Genomic DNA, 22,809 nt, shown 5'->3' with positions numbered 1-22,809 from the left:
TCTGTAGTGGAGGGAGCATGCTAATGCTAGCTGAGCCTGTTCAAACAAGCAGAGTTTGAATGAAATGAGAATGAAAAGAGACGCCGAGGCTTTCCCATAGCCTAGAGTAACACCTGTAACCATGGCAACCGTACACAAAGATGGCGACTGCAGCATCCTGAAAATGCCCCGAAGATGTATAGAAAATAAAAATGCGAATACGAGAATATAACTGAGGAAAAACTAGATTTACATGAATAAAAATCAAATGAAGCCACAACATGAGGCGCTAAAATTAGCTGCAACCTGCACTGTTAGCCGAGGACAAGCACGCTTCCACCTGGAAGGACCTTCAGCGCTTTGTGAAGACCGTGAAAGTTATGATTGAGGATGTTCTGTGGGAACCGGCAAGAGTATCTGCGATCTGGTTCATTCGGCGTTGTATAGAAGTGAGCGCATCACAGCTTGAGTAACCAGGGAAGTGGCTCGCTATGAATGCCGCTCAAAAGAGCCTCTAAACAGCAGGTCTGCATTGAAATACAGAAATTACAGATCAGCTGTGAGTCATGCTCCTCAGCGCTGAGGCTTTTTATTAAACTCACTCATTAAGCTCAGACTGTATTGTAGGTTCCCTCGGCTCGGAGCACAAACACCAAATAACCACCTATAGGGCATGAGAGGTAGAAATCAGCTGCATACAATTTTCCTTTTACACCGAGTCATTTTCTGCATTTCACTCCTGACGTCAGAGCTCTTAATGAAGACAGCGTAGCTCGTCGCCGCCGCCGCCGCCGCCGCCGAGTTCTGCACAGCCAGTCTAAAGATTTTATTTCACTGCTTCCACAGCTTGCCTTATTTCACTGTGGCTTAATGAGAGTCGTTTGGAATAATAGGCTTCCATTGAACAGAGGCATCTGCATCCACACAGCTCTAAATGAGTGAGTTAATTTCCAAAGATAATCACCTCGCCTGCTGTGTTTTTATGCAGAGATGCTGTAGATTTTTAGCCTTGCATTTAATGAAGTCAGAAATTACCCTCCAATCCCGCTAAGGTAAGGTCTACAGAGGCTGAATGTGTCATTAAAATTTTTCCTTTAAATCGTAAAAAGAAAAAGTGTTATTTTCACAAACACGGCAATTAATTCAAGGATTTATGACGCTTTCCAGTAAAAATGAGAATATAGTTTAAAAATTCTGGGATAGGATATAACACTCTGTGTTTTTAAAATAACTCTGAATGACTTGGTGTTTGGCTAGTTCTGTGGAGAGCAGCACCTGGTCCCAAACGAGCCAGTCATACATTGGCATGAAATCCTAATGAGGTGTTTATTTCCTCTAATTATGCAATGCATTCCTTAATAAAATAAACAGCGCAGCGTAGATTAAAAGTATACGAGGATGTCCTTCAGTTCTGCTGCCGCTAAAGGTATCGGTGCCATCGGATCCATTAGCTCAGCACATAATCATCAAAACTTTCTGACTGCAAAGAATTCCTCGGCTCGACTGGCCGCCTTCAAATGTGCCTCAATCTGTGCTACAGAGCAATCTCGACTAGACCGACTGAAGCACTTCATGCTGCTGTAGAGACATAAAAAGAACTACAAACGCTTTTTACATGTTTCCAAGAGCAAACAAGTGAGATTTCTTAGGATGCCTGGGTAATGAAGTCCGCTGGGACATTCAGAGACACAATTAAAGGATGAAGCGAGCTCTCGTTCTCGCTGTCTCTTCTGTCTCCCACTTTCTTCCTCTGCACTCTCTTGTTCAGTCCCGGTGTGCGTGTGAGCGTTGTCACTGATGACACAGGAGCTGTGGCGTCACGCAGTCACTGCAGATGGCAGATTTAAAAAAAAAAAAAACGGGACAGGAAGGGAGGAATCGCTTACAAACGGCGTAGGCCATTTTGACAGAGAGAAACCCTGGCTTGTCAGAACAAATGGGAAAGGTCACAAACTGTGACAATGTAGTAATGTCCCATTCACTGAACTACACTCTCCTTTATTTAACTTCCCACTTTCACGTCAATGAACTTGTCTTTTAAAAAAAAAAAAATGTCATGCCCTTTTATTCTGTAAAGGTTGCAGCGGAGAGGCAGCCACCAGCCACAGAGACGGAGCTGTTTATCACATCGGCTGTGTGTTTATGCAGTCGGGCTGGAGAGAAGTTGTCAGTAATTTGGCAACATTTACATTCGCTTTCTCCCCCTCCGCTCGCAGCTCCGTCGGAGTGGCCGTCGCGAGGAATTTATACGATATGAAAGAAGCAGCAGCAGAGGTTAATTCCCTGGTGCAGTGTTACGCAGGCTGGCAATCCAAGCGGAGGAGCAAGACAACAATATGGCTAGCAGCTAGCGCAGGACATCCTCCTCACAGCTTTGTGTTTAGCTTATCACAATAGATGGTCGGGACGCCTTCCAAAAAAACAGCAGAGGGTGGGAGGAAAGAGGGAGAGAGAGAGCAGAAGGAAGGGGAAGAAGGGATTGCATTGTAATGCGTTTTCATGGCTACCAAATGAACCTTTCTATAGACTGTGACACAAACAGCCAGTACTGTAGAACACACACACACACACACACACACACACTTCTTGGACTGTCACTGGAATGGAAATCAGCTATGGCAAAAGGAAAATCCATTTGCAACATTAAAAGCTTGAGGGGTGACGGCCAGCATCAGCAGCTAAATTGCCATCCAGATGCACATTTTTATGTTATTTTTTTTCTGTCTTTTTCTAAGAATTAGCTGTCCTTCTGAGTTAATACTCTCAAAATGAAACCTGCTGTAATTGATACCTTTCTTCCTCGTCTAGACCTGAGGCGAACCATCAAATATGGTTGACATTTGTTTCAAAGTAAGTCTTAATCTCGGTTTCAACTGCTGTCACGGTGACAGGATTTCAAGATGGAATGGAAGAAATCCTATATACATAATTTCTGTCCTCTTATTTCTATCCTCTATCTATTTCCATTGGACCTTTTGCAGACTTAAACCTGTACTGGTCACCCACGTCCGACATGCTAACCTCATCGCCTCTCCTCTTGGAGCACCTGATTTATCCGTGATGTAACCGAAGCAGCGTGCCATGTTAAGCGTTCAGACAACAAAAGGGCCACACTCAAGCACTCCCGATTCCCATGTTACAAACTCTCCCTTTCTCCCTGTTAAACAAACACGCAAAGCGCGGCGGTGTCCGGTTGCAGTGACGCCAAAACTCTCCTGGAATGTTTCTTTAGGGTAAAATCGACAGGAGAACACATGCAAGGACAAGGTAGGGGTAGGTGGAGGATTAAGCGTGGCAGCTTGGGTTACCGTGCCCTACACCTGACGTGGACTTTCCCTCCCGAACGGCGCGAGAAATTCAGTGGAAAAACCTTCTTATTAGAGGTCATGGAGACTCTGAAGGCCTTGGGGGCTTTCATGCATGCATGGATGGATGGTATTCTCCAAAGTTTGCACCTGTGAAATATGCATGCATTGCGTGTTGCGTTGCTGAAAATACTTCATTAGCCCCGTGAATTAAATTGCATAATGTGGTTAGCATATCAGTGTGGACCGTGATGCTTTAAATGTGACAGTCTAACCCGTTCAATTTCCACCGAATCTCATGACTTGATGGCTTTTTCTTTTTTTTTGGTCACATGGGCAATTTCACGCCGTGGCAAGTCCGAACATTAAATCGTCATGATGTAGATTTGCGTTACACGGGCAGTCGCGAATAACTCGGTGACTTCACAGGGTCTGGTATGTCTCGTTTATTTATGCTATCCATGACTCTGAGCTATTTCTGGTATCTTTGAGCCAATCTGCATGAACTTCATTTAAGAGTAACCCAAGTCCGCTAAACAACTCTGGCTAAAACTGCCTTTCTATGTTTAACTGTTGCCATCTCATCTGCCGGTGGATTTTGCTTATGTACAGGGCCAAATATAGTTAAATGCTCGGTGGCTTCATGGGGCTGTAAAAGCTGGTGGATTCCTGATTTGCTGACTTTGCGACTGCTTGTGGCTCTCTAATCTTTGGATGCTCAATGTAAATGAATAGGCCTGTTGAGACATGAATGTTTAAAAAGAAAAAAAAACACCCTCCTTTAGCAGTCTCTGGTACCTAGGGAAATTTAAACTATAAATACATTGGTGGGGTCATGCGCGCCATAGTTTTCTAGCCTGACTAAATATAAACAAGGCCCCGTCTGCACGGTGTTATCTCGACGTGATGCAACTCTCCGAAACCCCTTCAAAAAATAGTTCCTAAAATATACATGAAAAGGGAACGATATACCCGTTCTTGTGTGTCGGCTGTTTGAAGACCCAAGCACAACCTTCATCTGTCATCCCTAAAATATCACAATGAGGAAAGGAATAAGGGACGGAACAAAAAAAAAAGACAAAAAAGGGACTCATGCAGCGAATGGAGTTGTCAGCATTGCTAGCACCACTGAAGCACATCTCTATGAGCAACATTCCAATTCTAGCATGATGAAAAAACTGACAAAATGCCGAAAAAGTTTCCTTTCAGGTCTTGGCAGGTTTGAAATATGCAGGACAAGGAAACGCTGCAGCTCACATTAATGTCTAATACTCGCTCATTTCTTTCCCACACAGAGCTCAGTATTCCCCCCGGGCTACCATTTGCTTTGCAAAATGCATGCATGAAATTCTTGAGACCAGCCTCCCCACGAGAGTCTAAATAATAGATTACCAACACAGCATCCAGCCTGCGCTATAACTTCAGCCCCAACTGTCTGGCCTCATTAGCGAGGGAAGTGTAAAAGATAGCCAGCTGCTAGCCCAGGTGACGGCACTCGGCTCTGGCCTTTGGCAGCAGTGGCCCACCCTAAAGAGAATATACGGCGTCTCGCTCCGTGCAATTCATCTTGTAATCCGCCTTAAAGCTGCTAAGCTTCCGTTGAAGCCAAATGAATGGTGACCAATGGCAAGAAAGATGGGAGAAGACGGCGGGAGGAGAGGGTGAAAGTTTCAGTCAGAAGCACTGCGAGGGAAGAAAATGTGGTAGACTCATCTGTGAAGAATGAAAGGTGGTCGGTTTGGGCTGTCTGGGCAGAACCAAAGGTGACCTAAGCCATTTTCATCCACTGATTGTCCCTCTTTTCTCCCTCCTTCTGCCACTCCCTCCATCTTTTTTTTTTTTCCACCCTCTCCTCTGCAGCTCGGTCTCTCTCGCCCTCTCTCTCTCCATGTCCGCTTCCAAATGGCAGTCATTATACCGGACATGAAAAGTCATTTTAGTTCCGCCTGGCTTCTTCAAAGCAGCTAGCTATAATTGCAGATTGAGTAGAGAGAGAATGCCGGGGTTACACAGAATTTAAACATTGACTCCTAACCTTGCAGCGATGCAGGAATTTAAATTTAAAAACAGGAAGGGATAAATGAGCAATAATAGAGCGCACGTCGATGCCAGCCCGTCCACATATGCTGCCTCTTTCTACCACATTTCTCAGTTTGCGTGTGAGGTATCCATACATGTGTGAAGATCTCCCCGTGGACATGTGGGTGCCAGACATGTGAGTGGACTGGATTCCATTACAACACATGTCACTTGAAGAATTATGGCACAGATTGGGGAGGGGAGGGGGGGGAACACTACCAAATTATGAAAAATCCATCCCCTATTAAATGCATTTCTCATTCGTGAAATTGCTATGTGGCAATGTCACTGCACTTTTTAATGGAATTCTCTCCTCTTTGCCAATTCCAGTAGGAGTCCGGAAAATGCAAATGGACAACAAATACTCATCTTAATGCCCCCTTGTTCTTAAGCTTCATTTAAGATAAGAGTCATTTTATTTTAGGTTTATTTTATGCAAATGATTCTCTGTGGAGCAACTGCAGCAAGTCACGCTGTCTCTTTTTTTTTGTTTGGTTTTGTTTCCGTACGCTCGAGTGTTTGTGAACTTACAAATTCAGCCCCGAAACACTTTACAGTCCCTGAGGGTCACATATATACACGTAGCTCTTTCCCAGTTTACGAGCTCGCCACCAGTCTGAGCCGAGCACCCCTCCCTTGCACTTATCTCTTGCACCCTTATATTTGGCACAGCAGGTAGCGTAATTGTTCTTGGAAAGAGCCTATCAGCTAAAGCCTCCATTTTTGACTTCTTGTCGCAAAGACCTTTATCATAACACCCCCCATTTTTGCCCAGCTCCAGGCTCTAACTGCAGAGTGCCTCTGAAACAAAAAAAGTGTTTCAGCTAAGTCATTCTCTTTTTGATGGAGAACAGGGGTGGTGGTGGTGGTGGTGGTGGAGGGGAGGGTGCAGGGAGGTGAGTAGATGGAGAATATAGACTGGAAAATATGTCTTCTGTACGAGACCCTCCTCGCAGTCCACTCCAGCGCCCCCAATCCATGAAACGCAAACTCCCACTAGCTCTCTTGCGAGCAGAAACAAATTCTAAAACTGTCATACTTTAATTGAAATTCCATCACTTGTGTGGCTGCTATTGTGGAATAATTTGATAAAGCTGTGTGACATGAATGCACAGAGCCGCCCGCCACTTCCATTTCTTCCCCCAGCTTTTATTTCCTCATTCTGCCGGTTATTCAAATGAACCTCAGTGGATTCTGCTCTCAGCCTTTTCCAAAAAAAAAATTAAGATAAGAGGAAATGAGACAATGGGAAGGGCATAAAAAGAAATAATGTTTTGGGTTGCAACACAATCAGAATGAAGTCCTTAAAAATATTACCAAGATCCCATTTTATACCCCATCACCTTCATTATTGCAATATTTGAGACCAGAATTATTATGTTTCACTTGCGCTCTTTTGGTTTTTCCTCATAATTAGCTTCAACTCCCTCAAAGCGCGAGTAGTGACAGACTGTTAGTTGCTAGATGATCCAAAAATGGAGGTCAAGGGCAGAATTAGAATCCTCCGCCAGTGCCACTGACCCCGATCCAAATCCATACCAGCATACTCCCCCCTCCCCTTCTATGTCTTCACAACTGGCTACAGGCGTTTGGCATCCATCATATCTCCTGAAACCCAATATGCAAGCAAAGGACAGCTGCGGGAGAAAAAGCAGCCCTCCCTGTTTCTGTCACATCCCCCCCACATCCCGCCCCGTATGCAAAGCCTGGGGGCAGAGCCGCGGGGCGAAGCATTCCCACTTAAAACATGGCAAAAGTGACACGGTGCTTTGTGTGCCATAATGCATACAAGTGCGTTTAACAAAGCGGGATGCATGTAGTGAAATGAGGATGAAAGAACGCGGGAAAGGAAAGGGATTTTTTTTGTCATGATGCGACTCATTTGAGACACACAAGAGCGGAGAGTAACAAAAATGGCGAATAAGAGTAAGCAGAAAAGCAAAAAAAAGCTCAGCTCTGGCCCTGTATTCCCTCCACTGCCAAATAATATTTATGCCTCAGCTTTCTGCCCTGACAGGGTGATGGACAGTAGAGGTGATTTTGCCTGGGCGTGAAAATAGGCTTCTTATTATTCCAACCCAGTGGCAACTTGAATATCAATAAAAACTGCTAGCGTTCCCCTATGTGTAAAACCAATGCCCCGTAGCGGTGGTTTTTATCAAGCAACCCACCCTTGACGCTAGTTATGCAGTAGTAGAGGTTACGGGAGGAAATGCTTGCCAAGTAAATAAGTGAGTGAAGCGATTGAATAGAGGGGAAAAACACTGCGGGACCGGGGCCAAAGTGAACCAAGGGTAAAGTCATGATCACTTCATTATGCCGCGGTGCAGCTCAGTGTTGTGCGAAATCAAACTGCTTTCTCATTTGTCACAATGCATCAAGCTGGCCTCTGTGAAGCGGGTCTCGTAGTCGGGCAGGAGGCCCCCGAAGCGCACACGGCTTGATTAACACGAGGGGACCCAACTGCACAACACACACAGGATGCATGCGTACAGTGTAAAGACCAATGTGACACATGAATTACACTTGCCCCCCCCACCCCACCTCCCCATCCCCTAGTGTGACATCTACAAAAAAACTCCTGCATCCACCAACCACCCACCCTGCCAGCCAAGCCTGCCAGTCAGTCAGTGGGTAGCTGTTGAGGGCCATTGTTGGCACAAAATAAGCTAGAATACACCCACTGGATTACAGAGGGCAGGCAGCGAGGGGGGTGATTGCTAACAGACCTATTGGCACTCCATCTCCTCCAGTTCCAACACCACGGCGCCTGATAATTGTGGCCCTCTGTGTTTACGTATCCATTTTTGTAATGTAAGTGTTGATTTCTCATTCCACACTCGTAATAGGGGCCCTGGCCTTGGAATTCCTGAAGTAGCGCTCACACACACACACACACACACAGGCAAAGGCACATGTGTACACACAAAATGATAGAAAACAAACTTTTTTTTTCCTCCCTCCCTCCCTCTCCCTCTCTCTACTCTTGAAAATAAACCAGTGAGTCAGAGCTACTTGGCTGTGCTGAGACAATGGCACTGTGAGGTGCAGGCACACTTGTTCATAAGAGGGCTTGGCTTTGTGCCAGAGAAGGACTTGGATAAAGAAATATTCAAAGCTTCCGTAGCCCTTCCAAACGCTTCTGTTCAGACTGAGCGCGCCGTCGTCATTGAGCTTTTATCAATGAGCTTTAACCAACTTGGGTAGCAGAAAACGCAGCCGGGCAAATGTGCACTGGAAACAAAAAAAAAAACAGGAGACATCTATCTGGAAGACGTTTCTCTCTATGACTTAGTTTTGGAAGTAGCCCGTTGTCCCTTCCAGACACTGTCAAAAAATGTATTTTATGACTTCAGAATGTGCTTCAGGCACTAAAAAACTGGAGAAAAGGGGTAGATCAGGAGGCACGCACAAAAAAATGGCCTAAATCCTTACAGGCACTTTCTAACCTCTTACACCATTTTTCAATTTAATAGCTTGCATGCCATGAACTGTTTGTATCTTTCACACACACACAGAAGCTTGACTCCTTTCCCCCTTTCGATTCCTCCACACCACAACACACCTCAACTTTTTGCACAATTTACTTCGAGATTCTTCTCCGAGGCTTCATATTCTTTTGGAGGATTTGAGAAAGGCACAAGGTGAAGGATGAGGGTTTGAGCGAAGATGGCCGCGTCGTCGGTGCCGCTTTTTTTTTTTTTTTTTTTCGATGACTGAGACACTTTGTTCCCTTCAGCGACTTTGGATGGCAGCACTTAAAACCGAGCACCCACCTCGGCGCATATCCATTTTGCCTCCTCTTTTGAGTGCTGCTGTCGCAACAGCAAAATTGGAAATCGAATGTGTGGTGACAGCGTTAATTGCGCTGTGTCAAAATTGGGCGAGTGCTAATTGTTGGAGCTGGGAACTGTAAAACATGGGAGACAGTGGAGGTGCTGGGGTCTGCTCTGCCAGAGTGCTTACTGGCTGTAAACTTGGAAACGCTTGAGCAAACACACACGATTTACATGTTAAAACAGACACACATTTACTGGGCCCTTCAAACGCCTCATCGGCCTACTCCGCCTTCGATTATCGCCTTCTCGTTTAGCTCAGACAGCAATGTGGTGATGAGGAAAAAAAGCTATGCATGCAAAGTGCTTGTATATATACATTTCTTACACCATAATGCCACATAGCATGAATTTCTGGTTGCAAAATCTTCATTTCTACCAAGCTGATGGACACACAAGCAGCTATTTGGGGAGTTTTGGAATCTCATGCATGTTAGAATTCTAATATACACCCAATGTAAAGATGCTTTTTAGTAAAAAAGGCTTGGCATGGCACCCAAAAATCCCGTCTTCATGGCTTGTAGCCCCTCTCTACTGCATTCCCCTCACTGGCTGGAGAGAATGAGTCCCCTAGTGGCCCAACTGGCACACTGAGCACAGGTGGAATTCACTTCTACTGGAAATAAAGGTTCACTTTCACCTGATTGACAGAACGGGTTTTTGCGTGACTGACCGACTCAGAGTCTGTCTGACTGATATTCTGCTGCTTTTAAAAAATATGCGAGCTCCTTAACAGGGAAAAAAAAAAAAAGAGCACAGTCAACTTTAAACCCTCCCCTGCTAAAATAAAAACGCGTTCTAAAATAAGACACATAAGATGAGGGATCTCTGGAGAGTTGCAGGAATGCACTTTGAAAATTCTTCACAATCCAGTCGCTGGGAAAAAGGCTTCCACAACTCCAGAATGATGCACTAAATGAACTGTATTTAGCCTGCGTGACAGTGCCACAGCTTGAAGGGAGCTTCAAATAACGTGTGAGCTGGTGTTTTTTGATAACAGAACGGGAGACAAACAGAAACTGGGCTGCTCAAAACGCAACACGAAGGCTATTCGTATATATTTACAGCGATATGTGGCGACAAATGACAGATTTTAACGTGGGTTGCCTCAACACAAAGCGCACACCATGGCGAAACGATTCCACCTGCACGTTCACAAATGTAGTTTATGGACAGATATATGTTCAAAATAGAAATCAAGCCAGCAAATTAGGGTCTCCTTTACATAAATCGAGGCGTTATTTCTACTGTAACTGGCTCTGGAAGCGCGACTGCCGCTAATGAAGGCTGCGCGCATCCATCATAACAATAAGAAGCTGTGCGTAAAACCATCACAGACGCATAAATAAAGAGAAAAAAATACAAAATCCCGAGACAGCACACGAGCCTGCATGCATTCGGGGAATAAATCCAAATGCGTCTCAGCCATGTGTCTCAAGCAACTTCATGAGTCTCTGACACGCACCTGAAATCACTGCGGCAGCGACTTCACTCCACAAACTCCCCGGCTCGTCAAACAGTCTTACCTTATCACCATTTCTGCGGTCAGTTTGGAAACTCTCCGGTTTATCTGTCTGCGTAAAGAGAGTTTTTTTTTCTGTCTTCTTCTTTTTCTATTATGATTTTTTTACATCCAGTAATGGCAGTCGAGTCCCGGAGAAATAAAGGAAAGAAATCCCGTCCTCTGATTCTTTTCTCTTCTTCTTTTTTTTGGTCTCCCGTTTGGTCGCTCTTGTGTCGTTTTTTTTTTTTTTTTTTTGTCCACCCCTCGAGTTTGTCCGTCACCGACGTCGGGGAGATGGGGCGAAAAGCACGCACATGGGGCGTGTGTGTGGTATATTCTCTGGGTATTTTTTTTTTTTCTGTCTGTGTTGTTGCTCGTTAGATCTTCATTGAATTGAACGTGGCGAGACTGTGGTTGTGTTTGGAGAGTGCGGAGCGACTGGGACGCACAGCCCTCCCTCTGCCTCCCTCTCTCTCTCTCTCTCTCGCTCTCCCTCTCTCTCGGTATGTCTGTCTCTCTTTGCCGAGCACGAACTAAGTGTGTGTATGTGTGTGTGTGGAGGGGGGGGTGTGTGGAGGGGGGGGTGGGTGGGGGTGACGTCACTCAGCGAGGTCCCACTCTGCCAGCTCTCCTGGATCAACTTTCTGAGTCCACTGGAGGAATGTGCACTTGGACGTGGCTATTTTAGAGGAAGATTTGTGTTTGAGACAGACGTGGGAGTGTGTTTGGGTCTGACCCGGTAATTATTTTCAGACGCAGAAGCCGTGAGAATGCGGACGCGCGGTGTCAGGCCGTGTGTGTGTGTGTGTGTGTGTGCGCGCGCCCTCAGATGTGTTGTCATTTGGAGTAATAATAAAGCCAGGGAAAGACGCCCCCTATGTGAACGATTTTCTGTTTATGTATATATGTTGGAAATGAATGTATCTACTCCCCAAAAAGGATGCTTGAGTGTCCAGTTTTAAAGAGCTCCTGAATCATAACAGTACAAGTTTATTATTCTAAATCTGAAATCTTGAATTTTTTACCTCAAGAGTCATTTTAATCATTTGTTGCTTGTGTATAAGATTAACATTATTTTTAAAATTGTGCTGTTCCTCTGACTTTAACTGCTCCATAAATGTTGGATAACACCAAGTCTTGTTAGATTGCCAATTAATTTTGAATTGAGGCTTACCGGAGACCTCGGGAAAAGCACAATTAGAGAAAATCTAACTTTATTATCACTGATGCTGGAATCCCCAGAATATAAATATGATGTCAAATCAACATCTAACAGGGATGCAAACAGTAGAAGCTAGTTCGCTCGAGCAAATATAGTTATTAGCTGGACGTGAAGTCAGCTAGTTAGCCTGGTGGACAGATTATAATACATTAATGCATCTCACCCTGGTTTACCCCAATGTGTACATAAAACACAATTTTTGTTTTGTAGACTATAATAGCCGTGATTTAATGTAAGGGTCAAGCAAATTTCATGGGAACTTTTGCGAATTAAGCTTGATTCCATTGGCTGTCTTAGTCAGAAGGTGGCAGCACAGCCTACCTTACATATGGATGTAATAAACAGTAGAATAATAAAATCAGGCTGCTAATAATAATATTAAAGTTTGACTGCTAGAGTCTGTAGTTGGGAATTAGCTCAGTGCTCAAGCTTGTTTATATTTGCATGAAATATTGTGGCGTATGTGGTGTAACTGTGCAGAGGATTGTAGATCAGAACGGTCAGAAAATTGCACTGGCTTGTATAAGTCAAAACCCAATCAGATATAGTCGGATATTATGGTATTTAGGGTGTAAAATACTGCTATATTTTGGGCTATTGGAACATTTCCCTGTTGTAACGACTAAAAACCTCAAAGAAAAAGCAAAATGTTGGTCATCTATGAGAGAAAAAAATGGAATATGGAGTAGAATGTCATTACTCTTTCATGTCAGCTGGTATTAGTCATGTTTCATGCTGTCTGGAGGCAGAAACAACTACACAAGCGAAAACAGCTGATCAGTCATATGAGTTAAATGTTGGCTGTGGCAGAAATTATTCAAAAAACCTCCACCGATTGTTTGCTTCTTTTTCAAAAAGCTCAAAAAAACACCAAGCGTGTAAATGTCATTGTAAACTTTGGGGAGGTTTATCCAAATTTTGCCATTTTCATGAACTTTTTGTCACGTGATGCTACAAAAATGCACATGTAAATTCACTTTATATCATGTAAAACGTTAAAGAGGACTTTCTATTTCATTTGCTGATTAGAGGTGGAAGTAGAATTTACATCATTTATAAAAATAGTGAAAACACTACATAAAATACCCCAAAAATTCCCCAAAATTTTGAGTAAATGTGGCAAAAGAATTGCCAACAAATATCAGAAATTAAATTCATCATACAGCAGAATACCCCATTGATGCAGTGTTATATAAGCAGTACTTTTAATCCTGCAGCTCGTCAAGGTAAAGCTAAATTTAACAATTTGGTACACTTGGATAGTTTAATTGATTTTTTAAAAAACGGCATCGTAATTTGAAAGCTCCTCATATGTTTTGTATAAATGCTTCATCTGATACACCTTCAGACTCCAGCTGTCAAATAAATGTAGTGGAGCAAAAAAGTGCCCTATTTTAGGTAAAGTGTACTTACAGTGAGTAAACCACCTGAGGAATTTCACTTAATTAATTCTCGCCGCCGACAATAGCCGGTGGGTTTCAATCAGAATGTGCTAGAGTGAAAAGTATAAGCTTTTTTCCTTTAAAATGCGGCGCACTAAAATTATCAAGAAGCACAAAATGACAGTTCAAGTTAAGTACAAGTAGCACTCGTGTGTTGCACTGGAGTGTACTTTCCCCCACCGACACCTGTGTGGATGAGCAGCGGATCCTGGCATCATGTGCTCATAATGGTGAGGGTAATGTCAGCGCAAACTCCATAAAAAAAAAAGGGCCGTCACGTACAGTAAGGTCACTGTAAACCCATTACTAAGAGCCACAGGCGTGCTTAAAGCCCCTGTAGGGATGTTATATGGACTCAGTTTGGGTGCACACACGTCTTTGCAGAAGGCATATCATGAGTCGTTTTAATTCTTTTATCCAAGGTATTGCTTGTGCATGTAGGAAATGTGCCTTGAGCGCTATACAGTCCCGGGTCAGCCTGTTGAACAGTAACCTCCATAATCCATGTGTAATGATTACACATCTCACGTAATGATTCCAAGACGTGATTCATTCACATCCACGCCACCGAATAGACACGACGCCGGACACGAACGGGATAATATAACGCAGTCATGTGCATGACCCTCCGATGTAGGGCCACGGAAAAATAACAGCGATGGCCCGGGGAGACACATGACTATGACCAATTGTGTTTTGAGAAAAGTTGCTTCTGTGGCAGCAACCCAAGCCCTCTGATGAACAACCTCGCCCCGCAGACACGAACATCCAGCATCCAACAATAGTGCTCTCTGAGAGACAGAGAGACAGACTACTGCAGTCAGCAGATCTGTTTTCTTACCTGCACTCAGACGTGTCATGCGTCTGATTGAGTAACCGTGATGCTGATTTATACCCTCAAATTATCCCCAGCGCCGTTTTTTCCGAGGGCAGAATTCGATACGGTCTGCGCATGTAGATTCACAAGCCGAAAGAGCGCGTTGGGGTTTTTTTTTGTGACAAAGAACAATAGAGAAACTTGATGAAATTACTGTTATGTGAACTGTTGCCCTCGACTGCTGGCTATGTGAGAGCACTGTGGGAGTGAGATCGTCGTGTCCCGAGGCGCAACGTACTGTAGATCACAAATGTCTGATTATCTGACTTTCACAACAGCGATTGTTTGGAAACTCTTCCTATTTATCGAAGACTGAAGGTTGGAATTTGATCGTGAAGACGGTTCTCAGACATTCAAATGCTTTTGATGAGCCTCAGTTTGCTTTAAGATAATAGTTTCGACCCGCTGACATTCGATGCCTGAACTGCAATAGCTGGTATTTTTTTTCTAATCCCTCGACTGTATTCTTGATCTCTGAATATAATTGGATAACACTTGTTAATAGATTTGCGATTCCACTCCTGCTCCTAACCTTGTGCTTTCATAATCTTGGCGCCGTCTACGGCAGCCGTTTGTTAACAAATGGGAGCGACCCGGCTCAAGTTTGTCGCCCAAACACGACGCGGTAGTCCATAACCCAACCGTCCTTCAGTAAGAAGAGGGAGGAGCTGACGGCTGAGCTGAGGAAACGCATCGCCACCTGCTGCACGTTACTCACGACATTTAGCAAGAGTCTCCCTTGGAACCATGTTCCCTTTGTTGTCGGACAATGGAAATACATTCGTATTACTTGAGTCAACGGTGTTTGATGCGGTGCCTCGGGCGTGTTTACATTCACACGTGTGCGGGAGGTCATGCAAAGTGTAGTACTGATTGACATTTACTATGTAAATACAATGCAAATGCTGGTAAGGATGCTAAAGGTTATAGCATATCAGCATGCATTTGCTTTGGATGAGTAATGTAAGCAAATCGTTTGATGTATGTGTTTCCCTGCGTACCTGCCTACACGGTAACTCTTCGGGGATGAGGCTGACTTACAAAACTAATTAGCATTGAATATTCTGATTGCTTTTCTTTCTTTTCTTTTCTTTTCTTTTCTTTTCCACAAAGATCGTGGTCGTGGGCTGGTTAATTATTTGCATGCAATGATGAGGTTAGTTCGCGTTATAAATATTTAAATATCGTGCAAAACAACAGCGCTGGAGTTAAATATGTTGAGAACTATTTGTGGGATTGTAATAAAATTCGTGGTCCCCAGAAGATCTAAGCTTCCACGAGTCTCTGGCTTTTCTTGCAGCCTCACCAGCATTTTTCACTTCACCTGTGAAATATCTCGACCTCGTGCAGATGTATTAGCACAGGTTTCCTAACTGGTTTTAAACCAATTCACTAAGCAGCCATGATATTTGGCACTTCTGTCTGCCTTTAGGATGACCTGTCACAATTTTGGTGATCTCCTCGTTTCTTCACATTTGCTCAGTAATTACATTTATGAGTAAATACAGCAACGACACATTGAATTAACAGGAAATGTTATACCTGCTTCAGCTTGTGTTAGCATGCACAAGGTAGCGTCTAAGTCAAATGACTAAACCTAGACAGACACTAACTTGACTGTAGACTTTTATTCTTTGTTTAAAAATACTGTATTATGCTGGAGTTTTTTTTTTTTTTTAACACTGTACAAGTGCAGTCCTTGACAGCTCCTTTGTGTCACGGTGCCAGAGTCGCTGCATCTTTTATACTTAAATGAAACCTTTTCTCTCAGCGGTATCTTCGGCGCTGGCCTTGTGGACAATGCAAGCCACCGTATAAAGCAAACTGATTCAATCACTCGGATTTCTTTGTAACACGGCGCACTGTTTATCTCCGCGGGGATAAAATTACGTCTTAAAGTCATATTCCTTTGTCGCGTATCGGCTTTAAACCGTCTGGTTCAGAAACAGACAAGGCGACCAGAGGTAAAGAGCACAGTGATTGATTTTCTAAGTTGTGAAGAAAAAGAGTTTTGCCTTTAGTCTGCTTAAAGAGGTTCTAAGTGATGCTTGTCAGACGAATTTGCACTGAGGGCTACTGTAGGCTCAGGCTGGATTTTGTTGCTCAACAGGCTCGGGTCAGCGCCATTGTAACTCAATCCAATAATTGCCGTATCAGTGTAACACTTAAGATTTGCTGACGGCTATTTCAGAAAGATCCTTCTCCTCCAAAGAAAGCGTTTCCATTCTGTGTACTTTGCACTGTGATCTCGCAGCGTTTTTCCTTCTAATTCTACATACAGAAGTGACAGATTTCACATTTAATGTCGGACGGACAGACGTGATGATCCAATATCGTTCACTGTCAATCTCCCCATCGCCCGAGGTGCAGGCCTTTTCACCCTTGACAAGTTGCTGGCACTTTACAAATGACTGTCAGTCAAGTCATTACTCTAGTTTCTGTGACCCAAAGACAACAGCATGTATAAATCTGCTGAGAAGAGAGACAACTTGTCTGAATCAGAAAAAAAAACCCCAACACAACAACAACAAGGATTGTTGTTTTCGGCTCCTCACGCCCCAGAGTTGATGCATTTATGGTCCCTACCTCCCCTACAACCCTGATCAAGTAAACCAGCCATCGTAAAATTAATTTCCCCATCAAGCGCGACTCACGCTCTTTGGGATAACAATCTATCTTAAGCGGATAAATCTAATCCAATGTGTTGAGACGGATGGAGATTGACTTGTTTATGGCCGCTGCCCAAGCAGTCAAGAGGAGGAGGAGGAGGAGAAGGGTGGGGCGGCAGGCTAAGAGCAACAAATGCCAAGGTGATATTACACACATCTCCGAGGCACGAAAAATGTAAACCAACACCCAACTCCAGTCCTTGGCCGAGACATCTAATACTTCTCTCCTTCTTGGAATCTGTCACACATGATGGATGGCGAAGCACAAAGTCGTGCTTTCATGAGCAATTAACATTTCGTCGAAATTGGCAGACTTAATGGTCGCAAAGTTCATCACAGACAAAGCGAGATTTTATGTTGTGGTTGAAATGATTGTGAAGTTTGAGAGTTGCCATAATTGCGTACATGATAGGGAAGAAGTGGTTAATTTTTTTGGTCGGATGCCAGACAGCTGTATACACAGCTTTACACAATCACAGATAAGAGCCATATAATTTACTTACTGACCTACATAACTTTGAGACTGCACAGTCGTTTCACACGTCCCTCGGGGCAAAAACACTCTTTTATGTCTCCTGAAGCCACATCTTTAAATTAACCCCATTTGTGTTTTCACATTGCTCCCTCAGAGAGTTAACTAGACCTGACATGGTTGTCTGGTGACGGAATGGGAAAACTGTGTGTCACTGACTATACATTAAAGCCTTTGTTAGTTGGCTTTTTGAATTTGAAATCTTTCACTGTAATTACTAAACAAGCAACAACAAAATCTGGAGAAAGCTTCCTTAGTTTATTGAAAGTCGCACAAATATCTGTCTGATCACATTTGATTGACACTGCAGGCAACACGAGCAGCACAACCGTCGTCCCGTTTTGATCCGAGTGTTGCTAAACTTTGATTACGCAGACATATTGGAAACTGACATTTTTCAACTCCCGCCCACTTCAAGAAATCTCTCATGTAGAAATCTGCTCCAACTTTGGCATAAATGGTTGTGTACGACATATAAAACCCACTTACTCGCGCTAAAGTGTTAGTTTTTCAGGATCTCTGAATGCACTGCAGATTCGCTATGTTGGTCGAGGTCAACCGAACCTTCTTCTTCCACTGCTGCCAACTGCTTTGCGTTAGACATTAACTATATTTGGTGCAGCAGCGGTGTCACAACACCTGCAGCTCTGAGAGCACGTAGTCTTAAATTGGGCGTATGTTTAGTCCGGCGTGACACCGCCTCAGATCAGAGGCGCAGACTACAGGCCCGCGTTTCATGTCTGATCGCCTTTGATTAGCTTTCAAGAGAAAACAGCATCAATGTGGCGAATAAAAGCCACACCGGTGAGACCGCAGGAGCAGACACGACTACTGATCGCGCCACACGGAGACAACATCTATTCCTTTGTGTGTGTGTTAGTTTTATAATCCATATTTCAGCGTGCGACTTCGCATAGTAAATCGAGAGGGTCGCCGGCCTCCTGACAACGCAGGCTGCACTCGTAAGGAAGGCAGCTTGAACTCTGGCACGACCCGAAACGGTTGCCGCCTGTCACGGGGGGTGGCGCGCCGCGACCGGAGCCGCACGCTTACTCATCTTTTCTGGAAGCGCTGAGTCATGAGTAGTCAATATCACCTTATTACGACGTCAAGCGGAATCGGATTCGCGACGAGGCTCTCGGATGGGACCTCGGTTTGATTTAGTTTAGTGTTGGCATGGGGTGCAATGAGCTGAGAAGCAATTAGGTCCATTAAGAGATCAACTGGGATGGCGTGAGCAGCCACGGTGTGCAGCAGCCTGCGCACGGAGAGAGACGGAGGCAGAGATAAAGGTAGCGAGGGAAAGAGGTTTAGACAGATTGGGCCGACTCCTGCCTGACAGTCACTCTGTGGAGCTTAGCGCAGGACATCTGTCCGGAGAAACGGCACACATCTCCACCTGGATGCATGTTTCGTGCGTGCGAGTGGAATCCTGCATCGTGCGGATTAATGTACGAAGGGCCTCACAAGTTGGCGTCGATGCTCGTGCACTTCAGATAGAGGAGGAGGAGAGTGGAAGTGAACAAGTGGATAAAAGAGAGTTTTTTCCCCAGATGGACCCCGCGAGCACTCGACTCCTAATCAATCAGTGTGAAGTCATATTTATGGCTGAGAGGGGCGCGCCTCATTAAAGAGGGCAGGCATCCTCCATGAGTGGCAAACAGCTGTCACCATGGCGACCGGTGGATGCTTGAGTTGCTCTGAAACCTGTTTGAAAATGTATATCGTTAGCCTCATGGCGTAATTGCCTCAGTCGTTTTTTGGTCAAATTGAGATATTTGCCTAACTTTACTCTCCCATCATCCTGTCTTTCTACCTATGTCATTGGCCAATCACATCTGGTTGAATGTACTGTTAAAAAATCAATAATAAATACCATTTCTAAAAATTGTGTTTTTTCTAATTTCCCAAAAACATGAAAATATGACGAAGGCAAGTATGCTATGAGGCTAACGATATATAAGCTAGTTGTTGCTAGTTGAACCCACAGAACAACAAATTTAGATAATCAACTAATCATCTGAGTCGTTCATTAGACAAAAAAATGAAACTACAATCATATTTTCTTGCTTCTCTCTGTTGTATATGATTGCAAATTGTGTATATTTGAATTTTGCACAGTTTGACAACACCTTGCCTTAGACTGGGACTGATAGGTTTCTTATTTTAGCTAATTTAAAAGAAAAATATGACTCCTATTTGTAGTCCTACTCGCCTCAAGACAACGTGTTAACTTCTTTTTTATGTTTTGTTATAGTAGACAATCATTTCTGCATGCGTGCTGTCAAACTATTCACACTCTACTCCCAGTGAATCAGTTTGCGATGGCCCGGCAAACTCTCCACATGAGTGGACCGAGGCGATAGGGTGAAACAAACCAGGATGAATATCGTTAAAGGTGCTGATAATGTGACACCTTTGTTCTTAATATCTCCTCCCGTTTCCTCCTCCTCCTCTCTGTAATTTTTCTTCTCGCCCGAACTCAGATAGGTGTGGCAGAAGAAAAATCGTGCTCTCTCTCTCTCTCTGTTTCCCCCCTCATCTCCCTCTCCGCTCCCCTTCCATTGTCCTTTCATTTATTTAAATCTTCCCTGGTCTAAAAGCCTTTTACCTTCTCCTGCCATCGTCTTATCCCTCTGTACATCCACTCCTTCTGCTCTCCGGCTCACTTTCCCCAAACCAATAGTGACACATACCTCATTTCTGTCAGTCACACTCTCGCCGTCCCCCCTCTTTTTTTTTTTCTTTTCCCTCTCTTTTCTCTTTTAGTGCATGTGGGCATTTACGAGAAGCCTCTCACCATAGTCGATTGATCATGGCCATTGTTTGCACTGGGTCCTCCATTTTACAGTTCAGTGTTCATGAAAAGGGGCATTTGCCACTCCTATCTGTCACCCCCCCAAAAAATATACTCTCCCTCTCTCTCTCTTTTTCTGGCCACTGGTCCCCCCGCTGACATTTTCACAAGCACACCTTCATCAATTTCACACCTCCGATGCCCTTCTATGCCAGTGTGGAAGGTAGGAGGAGGAGGAGGTGGTGAATTGATGGGTGGAAGCTGACAAAGCCAGCTTCGAAGTCGGGGGAGTTATTTGAGTGTAGGGCAGGTAGGACGTGCGGGGCGTAGAACGGCGGCGGCGTGACGTCACGCAAGCAGGTCCGATTCAGATATCCTAACATTGCAGCCACCTGCGTCTCGGCTTACCCCGGTTTGCTGCCCCCTGTAGTTAGCATCCTCCTCATTTACTCCTCCAGAGATGAGTCACGCAACTTAGGCTATAAATTCAATAACGTAATAAAAAAAGGGGGAGAGAAATAAATAAATAAATAAATAAAAAGCCATCCAGAAGGTAAACATCCTCTGTGCGCTCACTTCCTCCCCTTTAGTCTTGGGAAAATTAGGCCATTCTATCATCAGCCAACTGGTGCATTTATGAGCTGCTAAAGTAATTGGCAGCAGTGGCGAGATCTCAGCTGAGGCGACGGTAGCACATTCACCTGAACAGAGCCTTGAGCTAAATGCTTCAATGGAATAACAGAGAGGAGACAGAGGAGGAGGAGGAGGAGAGAGGAGGAAGAGGAGGAAAAAAAAAAAAAGGAGTAGCAAGGTGCCTCATTCACTGGCTCAGGGGTTTATGGGATTGCTCCCAGCTGTCACTCTGTGTAGTGAATCCGCAGCACCGTAATATCTTAATTGTTTCAAATTAAATGCTCGTAAAATGGCAAAGGAAATGAGTTTTTCTCTCTGGCTAATCCAAAGCAGCCCCTTGACTTACATCTGGGCCCCGCTTTAAGTGAGGGGGGGGTTTAAAAGGTGGAATGGCTCCCACATGAGATGGCAACGGATAGGCTGCTGGTGGAATTAGTTTTTTATACGCCGAGCGCATCACTGTGCAAATGTGAATCGCATATCTGGGAACATCTCTAAATCTTTCTTCTTTTTCCTCCTATTTTCTTTTGTCTCCCTGTCGTTTCACCCGCTCCCCACGTCTTCATCTCCGCCTTTCCTTTTTATTTATTTTTTATTTTTTTTAACACGTGCGCGCTGGAGTTTATGCGTGTACTTATGCATGTTTATGTGGAGAACGTGTGCGCACGGAGGCTTATCATAATAAACAGTCTAAATATCCTGTGGGGATTCACACATTTAGTTTCCCCCCATCTCCCCGCGGCACTTCTGAGACTCAGCTCATTCCACGGCACACATTCAGATCACTCAACCAGCTAAAGCGTCCTGAATGACATCAGCCTCACTGTCACACACACACACACACATATATACACTCCCGTATGCATGCATGCACACACACAATGCACACATGCATGTTCCTATACATGCAAACAGAGACACGTATCAGGCCCTCCCCACCTCAATCACAGACAGCACCTTGTAAATATACTGCCACGCCACTACAAATGCAGTTCACACACTAAACTCGCGCCTTCTGTGCGAGCGCAGCGTGACATACCTCTCATGGCTATTCCGAACACAATTCCCAGCCTGAATGGATATTAGAATTTCACATTAGCCCCTGTTAACTTGACATCTCCCCTTCCATTCTTGTACAAATACCAGCTCAAAATGAAGCCCCTAACAGGCAAATCCAGGCAGACAATTATGTGTCATTACATCTGCAAAGTGGTTTTGCGGGTGGGGGCTGTAGGTGGTGGCGGCGGTAGGACCAGTGAAGTAGATTATTGTAAAATGAAACACCAACAGAGAAGGCCTGACATCTCTCCACTGGAAAAAAAAAAAGTGGAAAAAAAAAAACCCACAAGCGTCATATTGCAGTTGGCAAAACAGTCCAACCTCAAACCCCACTTTAGCAACAGATAGGATTCAAATTGAAATTGGTAGTATAATCACTTTGGAGTGAAAATGTACAATTTATGTTTAAAAAGAAAAAAAAAAGAAGCCAAATTTGTGTGGAAAAATTAGAACATCTACCCAATAAACTACCAAACTTCTACTGCTAATGCACCATACGTCTGGGTTACACCCGTGTTCAGGCTTTTTCAATCATCTGCAGACATTAAAGCTGCAGTTTTTAAAATTTTTTATATTAAAAATAGATAAATGTATTGTGTGCAATGAGAAAGGGATCAACGATTGTCACAAATAGACAGGGAATTAACGTCAAATTCTGCACAACCTCCAAGTTTTCTTTCATTTCGCCTTTTTGTAACTCAAAACTTCAACTTGTCAGCTTTGCTTTGATTTACCCAAATATCCTCCTCTGTGCCAAGGACTAAACCAAAGTTAGCTGGTGGCTGTCGAACATTTACAGTTTGTCAGGACTTTGCAGGGATCAAAACAAGCTAATTGGAGAGCAGTGCTGTATTTTTATTCTTCATTGCTGGATG

General features: G+C 44.1%; 1 protein-coding gene across 1 annotated transcript in view; it reads right to left on the bottom strand.

Annotated features, from left to right (window-relative positions):
- Window positions 1–11,157, bottom strand: part of LOC103370113 (receptor-type tyrosine-protein phosphatase delta-like) — a gene marked incomplete at its 3' end in the record, with an annotated part of 93,297 nt that extends 82,140 nt beyond the window's left edge. The window contains exon 1 of the mRNA XM_008299034.1: window positions 10,726–11,157. The remainder of the gene's footprint in view (window positions 1–10,725) is intronic.
- Between the last annotated feature and the right edge of the window lie 11,652 nt (window positions 11,158–22,809).

Source organism: Stegastes partitus, unplaced genomic scaffold (assembly GCF_000690725.1).
Source record: "Stegastes partitus isolate 25-593 unplaced genomic scaffold, Stegastes_partitus-1.0.2 Scaffold1372, whole genome shotgun sequence".
Classification (NCBI taxonomy): domain Eukaryota; kingdom Metazoa; phylum Chordata; class Actinopteri; family Pomacentridae; genus Stegastes; species Stegastes partitus.
This window is presented reverse-complemented; position numbering and strand designations above follow the sequence as displayed.